This window comes from Cryptomeria japonica, chromosome 11 (assembly GCF_030272615.1).
Source record: "Cryptomeria japonica chromosome 11, Sugi_1.0, whole genome shotgun sequence".
NCBI classification, from domain to species: domain Eukaryota; kingdom Viridiplantae; phylum Streptophyta; class Pinopsida; order Cupressales; family Cupressaceae; genus Cryptomeria; species Cryptomeria japonica.
The window spans coordinates 729,052,443-729,067,841 of NC_081415.1; positions in this window are offsets into that span (position 1 = coordinate 729,052,443).

Genomic DNA, 15,399 nt, shown 5'->3' on the forward strand with positions numbered 1-15,399 from the left:
TACAAGCTTCTGTTGAAATAAAATAGTAATAATGAACTCACAAAATGCATCTGCTATGCCAAAAAGAGTTCTAGTTATAGTTCTTCTCTGTATCGGTTCATGCACCTTGAACACTTCTACCGGTATCTCCTCTCCTCCAAGAATGTTTTCCAAACTATCTACAGATCATTGCATGATATAACATTCGCATACAAATTTGGAAAATGAAAGGGGAGGAAAGAGAATTGAATTTAATCTGGAAAAATAAATATCTTCATATACAACCTTCTGAGGAAGAATTTTTAAATGAATCTTTTCTTGTTGAAGGTTCTTCTATATGGAATGCGGTCCAATCGGCTACTGCTGGTCGAATGTGGAATATGGGTGATGGCAGGAGTATAAGATTTTGGGAAGATAGGTGGATAATGGATAAACCTCTAGAGGAACTTCCAATCCTTAATGACTAGAAAGATTGGTTCAAAAGCAGGTTTGGGGAGTTGGTCAGAGACTACTGGAGAAATGGGAAATAGATTGATTTTAGCCAACAGTGTCCGGAGCTAAAATTCCTTCAGATTGCTCTCTCTGCTAAAGTTCCTAGAGACAACAAAGAAGATAGATTGATATGGAGGGAAACCCAGGATGGGAAATATTCTATGTCCTTAGTTGTGGCTATCCAAAATGAAGTTGTGGAAGAAATTCCTATTTGGGCTAAAGTCTGGAACAAGAAGTTAGTTCCTAAGGTTAATATTTTTTTTTGGATTTTCATCTAAAACAAGGTTTTAACTTTGGACAACCTTCAAAAGAGAGGTTTTATTTTTCCTAATAGATGTTCTCTTTGTTGCAGGGAAGAAGAGACTGCTTGCCATATTCTTAATCACTGTACATTTAGTCAGGAAATTTGGAAAATCATCTTAAGCAGGTGGAATTTGAGTTGGGTTTTTCCGAATTCCCTAGGGGAATCTTGGCAGCAATGGCATTGCCCTAATTCCAATCCAAAGATTGTGGAGACTTGGAAACTTACTCTCCCAAATGTTATATGGAATATATGGAAAGAGCGCAACAATAGGATTTTTAGGGATAAAAGTGTCATTCCTGAAGTGGTGGTGGATAAAATTTATAGGAGTATATTTGAATGTATCTATGGTACTGATAATGGACCCGCTGCTAAAGATGACTTCAATGACAGGCGGAACCTCTCTACTACTATACCTAGTAAGGAGAAGGGAAGAGAAGGTCTAGTTTGGTGCTTTCCTCCTTAGAGATGGGTTAAGGCTAACTTTGATGGGGCCTTTAAGGGGAACCCGGGTAAAGCTGGATATGGGGGCATTGTCAAGAATTTTGCTGGAAGTTGCATTGTGGTGGTGGCTAGTCCTTTGGGGAGTCAAACTAGTCATTTTGCCAAAGCCTCAACTGCTCTGAATACCCTGATTATAGCTAAGAACCTTAATCATGATAAATTATGGCTTGAGGGAGACTCACTTAATATTATCAAGTGTTTGAAGGGGGGGTCTAAGCCATCACGGTCAATTGAAAACATTACTTTGAAAGCTAGGGAAATCATCACTAGTATTAAAGAAATAATTATTCAACATGCCTTTAGAGAGAAAAATATGGTGGCGGACTGTCTGGCGAACCTAGGAGTTAATTCTGATTCTCAAATGATGTGGCATGGGGAAGATATTAATATGAATATTAAAGAGCTCCTTAGAAAGGACAGATTTACGGGGAGAGAAGGACCGCATAATCATGATAGGGTATATGAATAATTTATGCTTTGATGGAAAGGTAATGATTACCTGGCAAAGCGACACAATCCCAACCAATTTTAATATTACTTCGCACACTTTGTGGGTCATCCTTTTCAAAATTTTGAGTAACTACGGGAAAGAAGTGTTGAGTTTGCAGAGAAACATAGCTAAAAGTCTGAATTCAAAAATGGGAGGAGATTTAAGGAGGGAGGAACTAGACAATACATCAACATGGAAGGCGGTGCCAAAAGTGTGGGCGAAGCTAGAAAAAGGATCCCTCGCAAACTTTATAGAGAAGCTGGTGGATTACGACAAAGGTAGGGTAAATCTCATTGTGTCCAAGATTTCTGAAAATTGGTGTAATGGGTCCTTTACAATCTATGGGGTAAAGTTCAAATTGGACGCGAGTCTTATAGCTACTATGATTGGTATGCCCCACTCAGGGCTCAATTTTTTTAGAGAACTCAAAGTTTCCAACAACGCGGTTAATCTTTTCCTGTGTAAGGAAAAAGAGGGCTAAAATTGGCAAAGCCATAGGGGGTTACTATGAAGCCTCCAAAATCAAGAAAATATGGGGCTGGGTTTTGAATGCCATAATGGAATATATTACTATTGAGGGTCACTTTTCCAGGGCCCACACTTATCACTTTGTTCTTTTAAACCATTTCAGACATGACAAAAAGGTTTCCCTACCCTACTACTTTTTAGGTCCCTCAACAAACATAGTTAGAATCCCTCAAATCCAGTTCTCTATGGCTTTTGCTACTCATTTATGAGCACTGTAAAACCCTCACCTTACTAGAAAACAAGAGGTTATCCGCCTCTCCAGGGAAAGCCAAGAGAAAACTGGAAGGAGGTGAATCCAGTAAGGAGAAGGCTACCTCTAGCCAAAAAAGTAAGAGTGCCTCTGGGATGGAAACCCATGAAGAAAAGAATGAATAGAGGAAATTGATAAAGATGACAATGAAATGGATATGGATGATATTGATGGTGAAGATAGTTGGAAAGATGAGGAGGTGGGTGTAGAGGATGAAGGTGGTGAGAATGAGTCTGATAATGACAGCCCAATCCACAGTGCTAGCCCTAGCAATTACAATAGAAAACCTATGGTGGATATGGAAGACAAGGATAACAAGGATAAAGATGTGAATTCTGAGAGGGAGGAGAAAAAGGAACCTGAGCAGGATATGACTAAGGATGGTTTAAGTGAGGATAAGGAAAGTGTTGGTAAAGGGTTATTCCTGGATAACCTTAAAAAACTCACTGAGGCTAGATTGGATTATGACAGATGGACATATGAACTTTTGAAGAACCTGGAAAAAATGGGAAATAGATGGATGAGAAAAGGAAATATTATGATAGGGATTAGATAAAATGGAAATAGGATATGGAGGAGAAGGTTAAATCGCTGGAAGAAGGGAATGCAGCGATAAAAAATTTGTTGGGCATTATCCCGAATATCCTGTCAGCTGTCACTAAAAACCTTGAGGATATTGCTAAGATCCTCGATAATTCCAGCTCTCCTAAACCGGTGGTGGACCTTGACATGGATGAAGAAACTATCAAGATTGGCAGTGGAGAAGCTACTCCAGGTGGTGCTACAAAGAGGACTAGGGCAAGTGTCAAGAAAGTTGCGGCTGCTTCTGCTAAGGATATCCCTAATCTTAGGGAAAATATCAAAGACTTGTATGGGATTAGAAATACCCTGGCTAATGCTCTGAAAAATATCAATTAGTTTCTTCTCTCAGGTCTGGCTGGTTTTTGTTGGCTTTTTGGGGCTTTAGCTAGTTTTCTATGGTTTTTTGCTGATTTTTCGTTGGTTTGTTCCATTTGGTTTCTTAAATGCTATATCTTTTAAGTTCCTTCTGTAAAGGGTTTCGGGGTCCCTTCAAAACTTGTTTTTACCTTAATAAAAAATATTCGCATACAAATTATCTACATACATATACTTGGCATTACACAGTTTCCTATATCTTTATTACAATCTTTTTCCATCTATCTCTATAATGTCCTTAACAAACTGACCTATATACCCTTCACAAACAATATGGCTTATGTCGGCTTACAATGCATTTACAAAAGATATACAATGTCGGCCTTATACAATAAATACAAAATGATTTTACAAATAAAACTTTCTTCGGGTCAAAGCTTGATGTTAACTTCACTGAAGTGTTGGATATCGGTGTCGGTGTCGGTGTAGCCCTAGATTCTCCAATGTCGGTGTCTACTAGTGAATGCCTCCTAATGTCGGTGTATGCCGGTGTATGCTTCCTTATGAATATTATTGCCATGTTGCCATCAATGACAACATATGAATCCAATGAGTGTCAATTTCCAACAATCTCCCCCTTTGGAATTAATGGCAACACTCATGTGAAAAATGGATTCCCTATCGGTTCAACCTAAAGTATGCTCCCCCTGAGAAATACCCTCATTTCTTATATCTTTCCCATATTTTTCTATCTGATATTTTTCACATTATATACACTCCCCCTTTGGCATCAATGCCAAAGAGCGGTGAAAGAATTGAAAGAATGAATAAATACAGACTACTTTACCGAAGCTTAACCAATTTCGAAATTTTCAGGTAAGCCTTGTTTAGCCCAGCCGGTCTTGAAAGTTTCAAATATGGATACAAGTCCACTCAATAGGTGTGCAAATGTTTCCTTCTCTTTGACTTTTGCTGGTGTGGGTTTAGCAATCATATCCATACATTCCCTCTTATGTACACTGAGTGAATCCAATCTTGGGCTCACCAATCCTCTAAGACTCCTTTCTCTCTGAATGATCTTGTCTCTTTCCTTTTCAAAAGTAAAAATTTGGTTCTCCAAAGACAAAAATTTTACATCAACAAATGTTGTTAGTGAGGTTAATCCATCAAAAGAATTTGCACTATTGGAAACCTTATCATGTAACTCCTTTAATCTTCTATCTACATTTTTTGTAAGAGTTTCTATGTTACAACAGACCCTATAGAGATTTGTACACTGTTTCAAACAATTCTCAATAAGTATCAATTTTCCTTCAATTTTCTTCTTCTATGTTTCAATAATCTGATCAAAAGTGGCTCTCTTAGCCATGGTAAATCTCTCAAGTGCCTACCAGTCTGAAATTTGCTGCAAAGATTGAAATTTGTTAGATATATGCTCAGTTAATGCCTTAAGCTTTCCGGAAGGGCTTGCTTCATTTTCAATCTGACAATCAGGAATTAGTTTGTGTAAAATTGTGATTGAGTGATCTATTATTCCTTTATCTGTTGATCCCTCCTTTATTAGTTTCTAAGTAGCCATCACCATTAACTCAATGGGACTCATCTCAGTGATTGATTTCTTCTCAACTTGAGAAGTGTCGATTTCATTGCCTTGTTCAAAAGTTATCTATGTCGGTATTGACTGTACACTCTCCTTTACTATCGACGGTGTCTCTATACTTATAGTTACTGCCGGTTTATTTAAAATTGGAGTTGAACTATCCAAAATACCTTTCTCTTTAGATCTGTCTGGGATGGTGGAAGTTGTTGCTTTTATAGATTCTTCTTGGGAGGTGAGAAAATTAGGATTCTTTTGGAAGAATTTGGTCCAACCATCTTTGGTCTCATTTACTACCTCATTTAGCCTGCCCATCATTAGACTTATTTGTCGGGGTTTGCTACTAAAAACTGTTATGTTTGCAACATCAATGCATCATTTCATTTCCTCATTGTTTATTGAACCACACTTACCCAAAAGTTCTAGTTCTTTAATTTCTCTATCCCTCTTGACTGCATCAAGTCTTCTAGCATCTAATTTATTGTACAATGATAGAGGAATTTCCCTGAAAATTTCTACTAAGGCTTTCTTATATATATATATATATATATATATATATATATATATATATATATATATATATATATATATATATATATATATATATATATATATATATATATATATATATATATATATATATATATATATATATATATATATATATATATATATATATATATATATCTATTTGTAACAAAATTGCCTCTTCAATCTCATTCTGCTCATTATCCTCTAAATCTTCATAATAAATGGATACATTCTTCAAAATTCCATCCTTGGTTATTCCATCAATCAATTTAGCATAGGTCACTGTAGCCTTACCAGATTTAGTAGCATCATCACTCTTCTTCTTCTTCTTCTTGTGGGTTGTTGGAGTGGATGTGACTAGTTTCCTCTTCTGAATAGGTTTCCTTTTCAGAGGTGGGGGTGCAGTAGGTTTTGTTACTTTTCTCACAAGCTTCCTCCTTGGATCCACCTTCTTCTCCTCTATCGGAGGCTGGTTTCATAGTCTTATGCCGGGAAAACCTTCATCAATGATTAAGACAACTCTCCAGATCTCTTTCAGGGAATATGCAATATTTGCAATATATTTTCCAACCCCTAAGGCGTATGCCTCAGTTACTGGTGGAATTTCCTGTCAGTGTAGGAATGCTCTATTCTACCAGTGGAGTTACCGGTGTAGATCCATCTCCACTTGGTTATTCAGACTTTCTAACCCATCTCTTGGTGTGATCTTGTTGTATTTCATCTACCTTTTGCTTCCCTTTCTCATTTGCTTTATCATTACAAACTGGTTGAGTCTTGCTTCTATAGTACTTAGCAATATGGCCTATTTTTATGCATGCATAACATGTAACATTGTTCTTTTGAATTTCTTTAACATATCCGGTGTCATTCCTTGACCTACATTGATTAGCCAAATGACCAAACTTTCCACATGCATGACATTTGACATTCATTCTACAATCTTTTGATTTATGACCATATTTCTTGCAATTTGTGCATTGACCGGGAACATAATTATAGTTCTGATTTTCTCTATTTTTACATTGTTTAGCCATATGCCTAAATTTATTACAAATAAAGCATCTACCATTGAATTTATAAGCATTAGATTGCCTTACCAAATTCCTCTGGTTTGATGAGTTGTGCATATCGTTTGTCTGATCTTCATTTGTAGTACCAGAGCTTTCACCTTGTATAAATACAAGTCCTCTACAATCATCATTCTGCCTTTGTCTTTTCAATAAGTCATCCAACTGTGAAGTACTAATCCTGAATTTTTATTTATACTCACTTGCAGTAGTCAAATCATCTCTCAGAGTAGTTCTTTGTCTTTCAAGCTCTTGTTCATTATTCTGGGAGTGTGCCAAATCAATTCTCAACAAATTATTCTCATGAGTCAATCTGCCACATTCATCAAATTTGTTCTTCAAAGATAACAATATTTTCTTCCTTCTTCTTTTTGTCCTCAATATCTTTTGATAACCACATAGTTAGGTCTTGCATTTAATTCTTCATGAGCATGTTTGCTTGACTCAGTTTCTGACATTGTTCCTTAAGTGTATTTTTCTCTTCATCATCCTGGTTTTACAAAAGTTCCTTTCTCTTGGCTTGAGCAGATGATAACCTTTCTTGCAAGATAAAGATGAATTCATTAACATAATTCAATTCATCTTGCAATTTTAAGTTCTTCATCCTTTCAGCATCATAATCCTCAAGAGCCATCTCAAGTCGCTTCTCCATAGCCATGTTTAATGATTCTAGTTTCAGGATCTTCCTCAAGCTGTTAAAATTCTTCTGAGGAACTAGGCTCTGATACCGATTGTTGGGATCCAAGAACACTGAGAGAGGGGGGGGGGTGAATTAGTGTTCTGCTGGTAAGATATGATTTTACCCTTTTATAACATACACATATAAACCGATAAAGGAAGAAACATATAACTTGAAGCAAATAAAGCATCCACATAAATGAACACCATAACACACAGAATTTATACCTGGAAAACCTCAAAGAGGAAAAACCACAGTGGGATCTATGACCCACAATATCAGTTCACTGGCCAAATGAAAGGATATTACATAAAATGGGGGCCTGCACATGCAGGAAGGCACACTGCTCATCACAAAAGAGTCTCACTGACTACAAGATTATGCTGAAATAAAATAATAATAATGAACTCACAAAATGCATGTGCTATGCCAAAAAGAGTTCTGGTTATAGTTTTGCTCTGTACCGGTTCATAAACCCTGAAAACTTCTACCGGTATCTCCTCTCCTCCAAGAATGATTTCCAAATTATCTACAGATCATTACATGATATAACATTTGCATACAAATGATCTACACACATATACTTTGCATTACATAGTTTCCTATATCCTTATTACAATCTTTTTTCATCTATCTCTATAATGACCTTAACAAACTGACTTATATACCCTTCACAAACAATATGCCTTATGTCAGCTAACAATGCATTTACAAAAGATATACAATGTTGGCCTTATACAATAATTACAAAATGATTTTACAAATAAAACTTCCTTCGGATCCAAGCCTGATGTCGGCTTCACTAAAGTGCTGGGTACTGGTGCAGGTGTCGGTGCTGGTGTCTACTGGTGAATGCCTCCTAATGTCGGTGCATGCTTCCTTATGAATCTTGTTGCCAAGTTACCATGTTGTCATGTTGCCATCAATGACAACATATGAATCCAATGAGTGTCAATTGCCATTAGAATGAATGTTAAATCTAGGCATGTGGAAAATTTGGACATATGTCTAATCAGTGTAGGTCAAGCGATTTCACCGGTTTTAGCAAAGCAATTCAAAGGAACAATGTTACATGTTATGCATGTAATGAGGTTGGACATATTGTAAATTTTGTAGAAGCAAAAATCCACCGGTTGGTAATGGAGGATCAAATGAGAAAGGGAAAGAGAAGGTTAATGAAATTCGGCAAGATCATACTCAGAGATGGGTCAGGAAGACTGAAGAACAATCAACAAAGGAGAATGAACCGGTTACTTATCTGGCAGAGGAGGTTGCTCCTGTACTGACAGGTAGCTCATCCAGTAACTAAGGCAGATTCCTTAGGGGAAGGAAAAATTCATGAAGATGTTGCATATGCCCTAGGAAGAGGTTCTGGAAGATGTTCTAGACATTGGAGATGCTTATCCAACATGGATATGTTTTGTTCGAGATCCGTTATCTTTCACCGAAAGTCATTGATGTCAATAAAAGATTAGGGTTTTTCTTGGAGGATAAAAGGTCGAATTCACTTCATTTTTTATCACCTTGCATCCACAGCAATTCACTATGATTAAGAGCGATTTCAGAGAGATCAAAGGCTATTCAGTGCGATCAGATATCTTCTTGAGTGATTTCACCGACGACTGGAAGAATTTGTTAAGGGTTTCACTGGAAGTGATTAACAGGTATTTATCTTTAATCATGGAAGCGGGATCATCATCTATTCCCATCTTTGTTGCAAATCTGATTGTTGTAGAGGTCAAGGATCGTCCTAGGCCAATTTTCAAGCGGTATCTGCATGTGGCTACCTTGGAAGATTCGGTTGGAGCATTTTCCCGTGTTCCCAAAGGAGTTGTTTAAGTCGAAGATGTTTAGGCATACATACACTATCACATTGAGGTTTTGGGGACATCTAATATAAAGAGCATGTACATGAGCAAGCTTATGGGAGATTCTGGAAAGATCAAACCAACATACAAGCACATTGAAGACTTAGGGTTTACCGACATTCTGGATATTCCAAAATTTGAAGATGAAATCATTAGGTATGTTTTGAGAAAAGTACATGGAGAGTTTATCTGGTTGGATAGACCTTACAAGATCACCAAGGAAGCCATCAGGGCAATCACTGGTTTACCACAGGTTGGGCAATATCCAGATAAGAAGGTAATGATTATGTCAACGAAATCACTGGCACAATATCTGACAGGAGATCTATGAGAATAAGCACTATCACCGACATAGACATTAGATTTGGTAGCATAATCATCAGTTATAAGGTAACTCAGTCAAATCAACTGAATTATATTTCTAGCTCTTGCATTTTTGTAGCTTACAAAATGATGAGAGAAAATGAGGAATTGGATCTATGCAGTTGGATGTTAGATGAATTATTAATAAACGTAGGAAAGATTAAAGGTGAAAAGAAAGGGACTTTCCGGTATGGAAACTTGAGTGTCTGCTTGATGTTATTTTTCATGAATGACACTCCGGGTTTTGGGAAGAGACAATGAGCATTTTATATCCCGGTAGGGAGACAATTAAAATTGTAATGCCCCACCAAGAAACCTCGAAGGGATAAGCTAAAACACAAGAATAGAGTGCAATAATCTTTTTTTTTTTAAAGATAAACACAACATTAAGATACAATGAGATATCAAAATTCAGATTACATAGAGGAAGACATCAACTAACACCTAAAGAGTTTCCCAACGTGACTACTTAATTACACATTTAACTTAACTCACACTAATAAATCCAATAAGCTGATTATCTTATAACGAGATAATTCTTAAACAAGGATAATTTCTTTCAGAAGATGAGAATATAAATCACAAAATAAGGTTCATCCATTAAAATTTATCTATTTCTTTTGTTCATACTTTTCATTAAAATATAAGCCATGCATCTAATTTAATAACACACTTTAATTTTATCATAAACTAATGAGTTCTTTCCATGCATACTTAATTTCCTTAACAATAACTGAATGTATTCCATTATACTAAGCTACATTCATTCATGATCCAATTTACTACATCTAAGAGAGGACTGTATACATGAATTTAAAATTAATTTCATCTTATCCACTTATACATTCTATCAAAATGTCATTCATACATGCTAACACTAAACATGAAACATAAGAACAAAAGCATCACATAACACCAAGATGATCTCGGAGTTCACCCCTAAAGGGCTACATCTCCGGGCCTTCTCAACTGCAAGACCCCTCTGATAATTAAATAAGTTCATAATACATAAGGTTCTCATTATTTACAATCCTGCCATCAAGGCGAAACATACCCAATATACAAACAACCACATCAGTCAATAAATAAAAAAATGATCCCTGAAAAGGAAAGGATCCATCTAAAACATAATCAAAGCAAATACAAAGGGTCCACTAGAGCATCCACAAAACTAAGCCATCGCAAACCAAGGTCTAACATGAAATCAAGTTCTCACAAGGGCACAAGCAACAGGACGACTCCACAAAAGTGCTCTATCAAGACAATACAACCACACACTAGCGAACATAGAGACAAGTGTCATCACACAACCCGGTATGGTTACCATGGAAGGTCTTCATAGGTTCTAGCCCCATACATTGGGTTACCCTAGAAACCTAATTTGAACCTCCGGCCCATCCAAGCCTCATGTGGACCCACACATCCTTTCATGAAGACAAGGATGATGGTTTGCCATTTCAGGCCTTCTCACAGCATGTCGAGTCTATGTTAGGAATCGTCCCATGTGTGAGGCACAATTATCTTACTTAGAGATTAACATTCTAATCTACTGTTAGGTTATCACTTATTAGACTCACTTTCGATGGGTTACCCAGCAGCCACTTTGGGCGTGACCCCTAATCGAAAGCCACTTTCCTATATGACACTAGACTATACTCAAGCGACCTCAGAAACCAAGGAACACACATGGTCAAGCAAACGGAGTTCAAAAAGGAGGGAACAACCATTTGGTCAAACACGACTCATATGAGGTGCACTGACAGACGATACTCTACTAGAGACCTGACACTACAAATCATCATTCAACACCCACATAAAGGATATGAACAATACAACACCACAACAAAATAATAGTCAAACTCGAGACCGAGGATGAAAACAGGTACCCCAAATCACTCCATATGATAGGGTCCTATCAAACAAAGCACGACTTGCCATTACTTAAGCAAAAGCGAATACAGAAATTAAACTCGCATAGGCAATGACCGGTAGAGACAGTCTTTTACCAAATTGATTTAAACATTAAATGTTGATCAAGTTTTCTAAATGATCTAAGTTAGATTGCAGTTATCCACCTTATCTAGGTACATGATGTTCTTGGTTTTCTAACTCACTAAAGTTCATTTGCATTGAACATACATAAATACGCCATTATGAGTTCTTAAACCAATTTCACATGAATATAATTAAACAACCATTAACCAACTAAATATGATATTTAATCTTCAATTAAAACATCATTGTCATACTGGTTAAAAAATAATTCCTCCAAATTCGTCTATCCAGAACCAAGCTACACTTTTCTGATTAAGGAAATATACATTTAAAGAAACCAAAAATAGGCAACCATTTCCTAAATCCACAAATTACTTCCTTACGCACATATAGAGACATACCAAAATTAACTATTAATGAATATATATTTATTAATCCATGATTAATAAAATATAACAAATTAATAATTAATAACAAAATTAACAAATCAAGTATTTAATTGGAAAAAATATACATTAATAATAAAATAGAATTTGAAAATTAATTAATGTATATTTACCATTTATACAATTAATTAATAACAAATTAATCATAAATTATTAAATAATGATCATATTTAATCTTCACTAAAAACTTTATTAAAATTAACATTTATAATAATATTAAATTATTATATATATTTTTTTGAATTAAAAAAATATATAAAATTTAAAAAAAAAAAAAAAACAGAATATAAGAAGGGGGGAGGGTACCCATGTGGACCCCCACATGCCCCCCCCCCCCTTGGTAGCTCACGCTGCCCTTAGGCAGCACTGCTACCCAAAGGTAGCAAGCGCTGTCCTTAGGCAGCGCTGCTACCCAAAGGTAGTAGTTGCTACCAAGGGCAGCGATGCTACCCAGGGAGCACGCCCTACCCCTCCACGTGGTGGGGGAAACTCTGCCACATGGGGGGGTATGATATAATTTTTTTTTTAATTTTATATTCACTGTTTAAAAAAAACAACTCCCAGCCAAAAACAAAGTCTCAACAGAGACTAAAAATAAATAATTTTAATATATTTTTTTTTCTCTTCCATTTAGAATACTATGAGTTTTCCAATATTGACAATTTCAAATACCCAGATCTGAAAAAGGGAAAATTTCTCTAAAACCAACAACATATTGGCCAAATAAGATTGATTAATATCCATATATCCAACCACAGACAGATATCTCTGATTAAAACTTGAATTTGAAAGCATTAATTTAGAATTTTAACAAATTTTCATTGTAAACAACCAATCTCAAGTTTATTTTTTATTTTAAAAACAACCAGAGCAACCATAATCTAAACTTGGACTGGAAACAGAACAAGAGGGGATTGGATTGGAATTACAATTACAACTCTTCCATTTTCCCCAAATAAATGAGATTTTTAATCTTCACAAACAGATTTCTTCATAAATCCAAAATAAATTCTTTAAAACAAGAAGCCAATGAAATAAACCAGAGGCCTACTTGGTTCAACAATCCTGGCAAGATTCAAGAAGAACCCAAATCTCCAGCTCAAGAAATTCCTTCTCCTCCCAAAACCCCCAAATTTTCCATTCAAAAATATTTTCCAAAAAAAAATCCATCTCCATATTTTTCCAAAAGTCTAGGTTAAATGGGAAAGGTTTGACCAAAATTTTATTTTTGGAATTAAAATATTTTATTTAATATAATTCCTCAAAAATCATTATTTTCCAACTATATCAATAAATTAAATTTGCCTTTCAATTTAAAATTGATTTTCTCCAATAACTGAAATTAACCTTTCTATTTCAAAAAACCAACAAGATTAAATTAATTCTATTTCAATTTTAATTAAATCCTTCTTTTCCCAACAACATAAACATAATAAATTTCACATTAAAATTAACCATTTAAACGAACTTGCTACCAACTTGATTTGAGCAATTCTAATGAATGATAAATCGCACAAAGGAACCCTATTTAAATTAGTCCCTTAATCTTTAATGCGCAAACACATATTAAATCAAATTAAAGATTAAGGACTAATTACTCAATTTAACCACACACACCAAACACACAACCCAAGAAAGCCACACAGACAGATGACTCACATACCCAACCAAAGGGGATACCGACGACGACTGATGATGCTCACTTGAGCACGACTATGGTCGACCGAGGTTATCACGACCACCTAATCCAACTCTAAGGATTGAAGAGGTAAACTCAAACCTGCAAATTCAGGTGGAGACGAACCTCACCCATGCGGCACTGTACCTGAAATCTCCTGCAACCAAGAGTCATACATGCATACTATATACACCTAAAAATTGGCTATGAGCAATTAAATAAATATTTTATATTTATTTAATAATTATTCGTCTATTAAATAGTTAATTTGAAAAGATTAATTAATTTAATTCATTTTCATATCTTTCTATTAATTAATATTTTATTAATTAATTCATCTATTTTATTCCTCTATTTAATTAAATATCTAATATTTGATTATTCCTCTAACCAAGTTAATTAAATATCTAATATTTAATTATCTCCTCCAAACAATTAAATATCCAATATTTAATATTATTCTCCTATCCTATAGTCTCAAATATTAAATAATTCTTAAATTATTTAATATCTCTTTTCCAACTCACCCTTCATCTCCACTTCATTTTCCCTTTGCCAACTCATCAAACATGTGGCTAAGGAAATTAATATTTCTTAAATATTAATTTATCATTTATCTCCAACTTCCAAACTTAATGAAAATTGTGTACGTACACATATTTCATAACCATTTCGTATATTCTCTCCAACACCCCCTACATCTTGGGAAGGACTTGAGTCCACTTGTCCTACCATGCCTAAATTTCCTCCAACCATCCCTAGATTCCCTCAGTTAGCAACCCAGTCAAGGTGAGATGAGTGACACTTGTCTTCTCCTTCCCCCTTTCTCTCAACCTTTACCTTTGCTCATAGCCATTCAAATCTGTAGATTTGATCAAGACCATTGATCTGAGCCACATCATCTTATCCTCTCAAAGTCTATAAAACCAAGAGCTTCAGTTGAGAGGAAGTTAGTCTTCAAAAATATTTTTCAATCAATGATATGCATCCCTGAGTTTTTGAAGCAATTAGCAAATAGCAAATATCATTTTAGCAATATAATCATATAGCATAATTATTTTAGCACAATCATATAGCTTTGCATATCATACTATCAGTTAACTACAAGTTATCAGTCCATTCTTTATATGCCATCTTGGAAGCCAACAGTGCATTGTCTGAGAGCACACCATCTGCAACCAGGAACAGTGGAGTTAGGACACAATGAGACATAAGCCATGAAGGTGAAATAATATTTTATTTTAATATGTATTTCATGTAGTTTCATTGGTGGATTTTGGATTTCCTGTATGCATTTCCATTGTATTTTGTGAAACTAACTTATTGCAGGTAAACATTCTAAGGATGAAATTCAAGCTCACACACATACATATATAAATTTAATGAAAGTGTTAGCCCGAGATTATAACACAGAAGAATTAATAACTTGCATACAAATCGGTGTGAAGACCTCATAAACCGATATGCACTAAATCAAAACATTTGACTATAATCATTATATTATGATAAACTAACCAAGGTTAAACCGAGATTAGAAACTGATTAGAGCAGGGGTACTACAAAAACACTCTATTGCTACATAGGGCAGTCAGAGGGATGACAAAGTATGGGGGATATTTTAAGGGATTACAAAAGTTTATGAAATCTAGGGAAAGGGTTCCTAAGCATATTGTGGAGAAATACTCAACTGGCATATGCTTCATGGTGAAGAAAGATGAAACACTCATGGAAGCG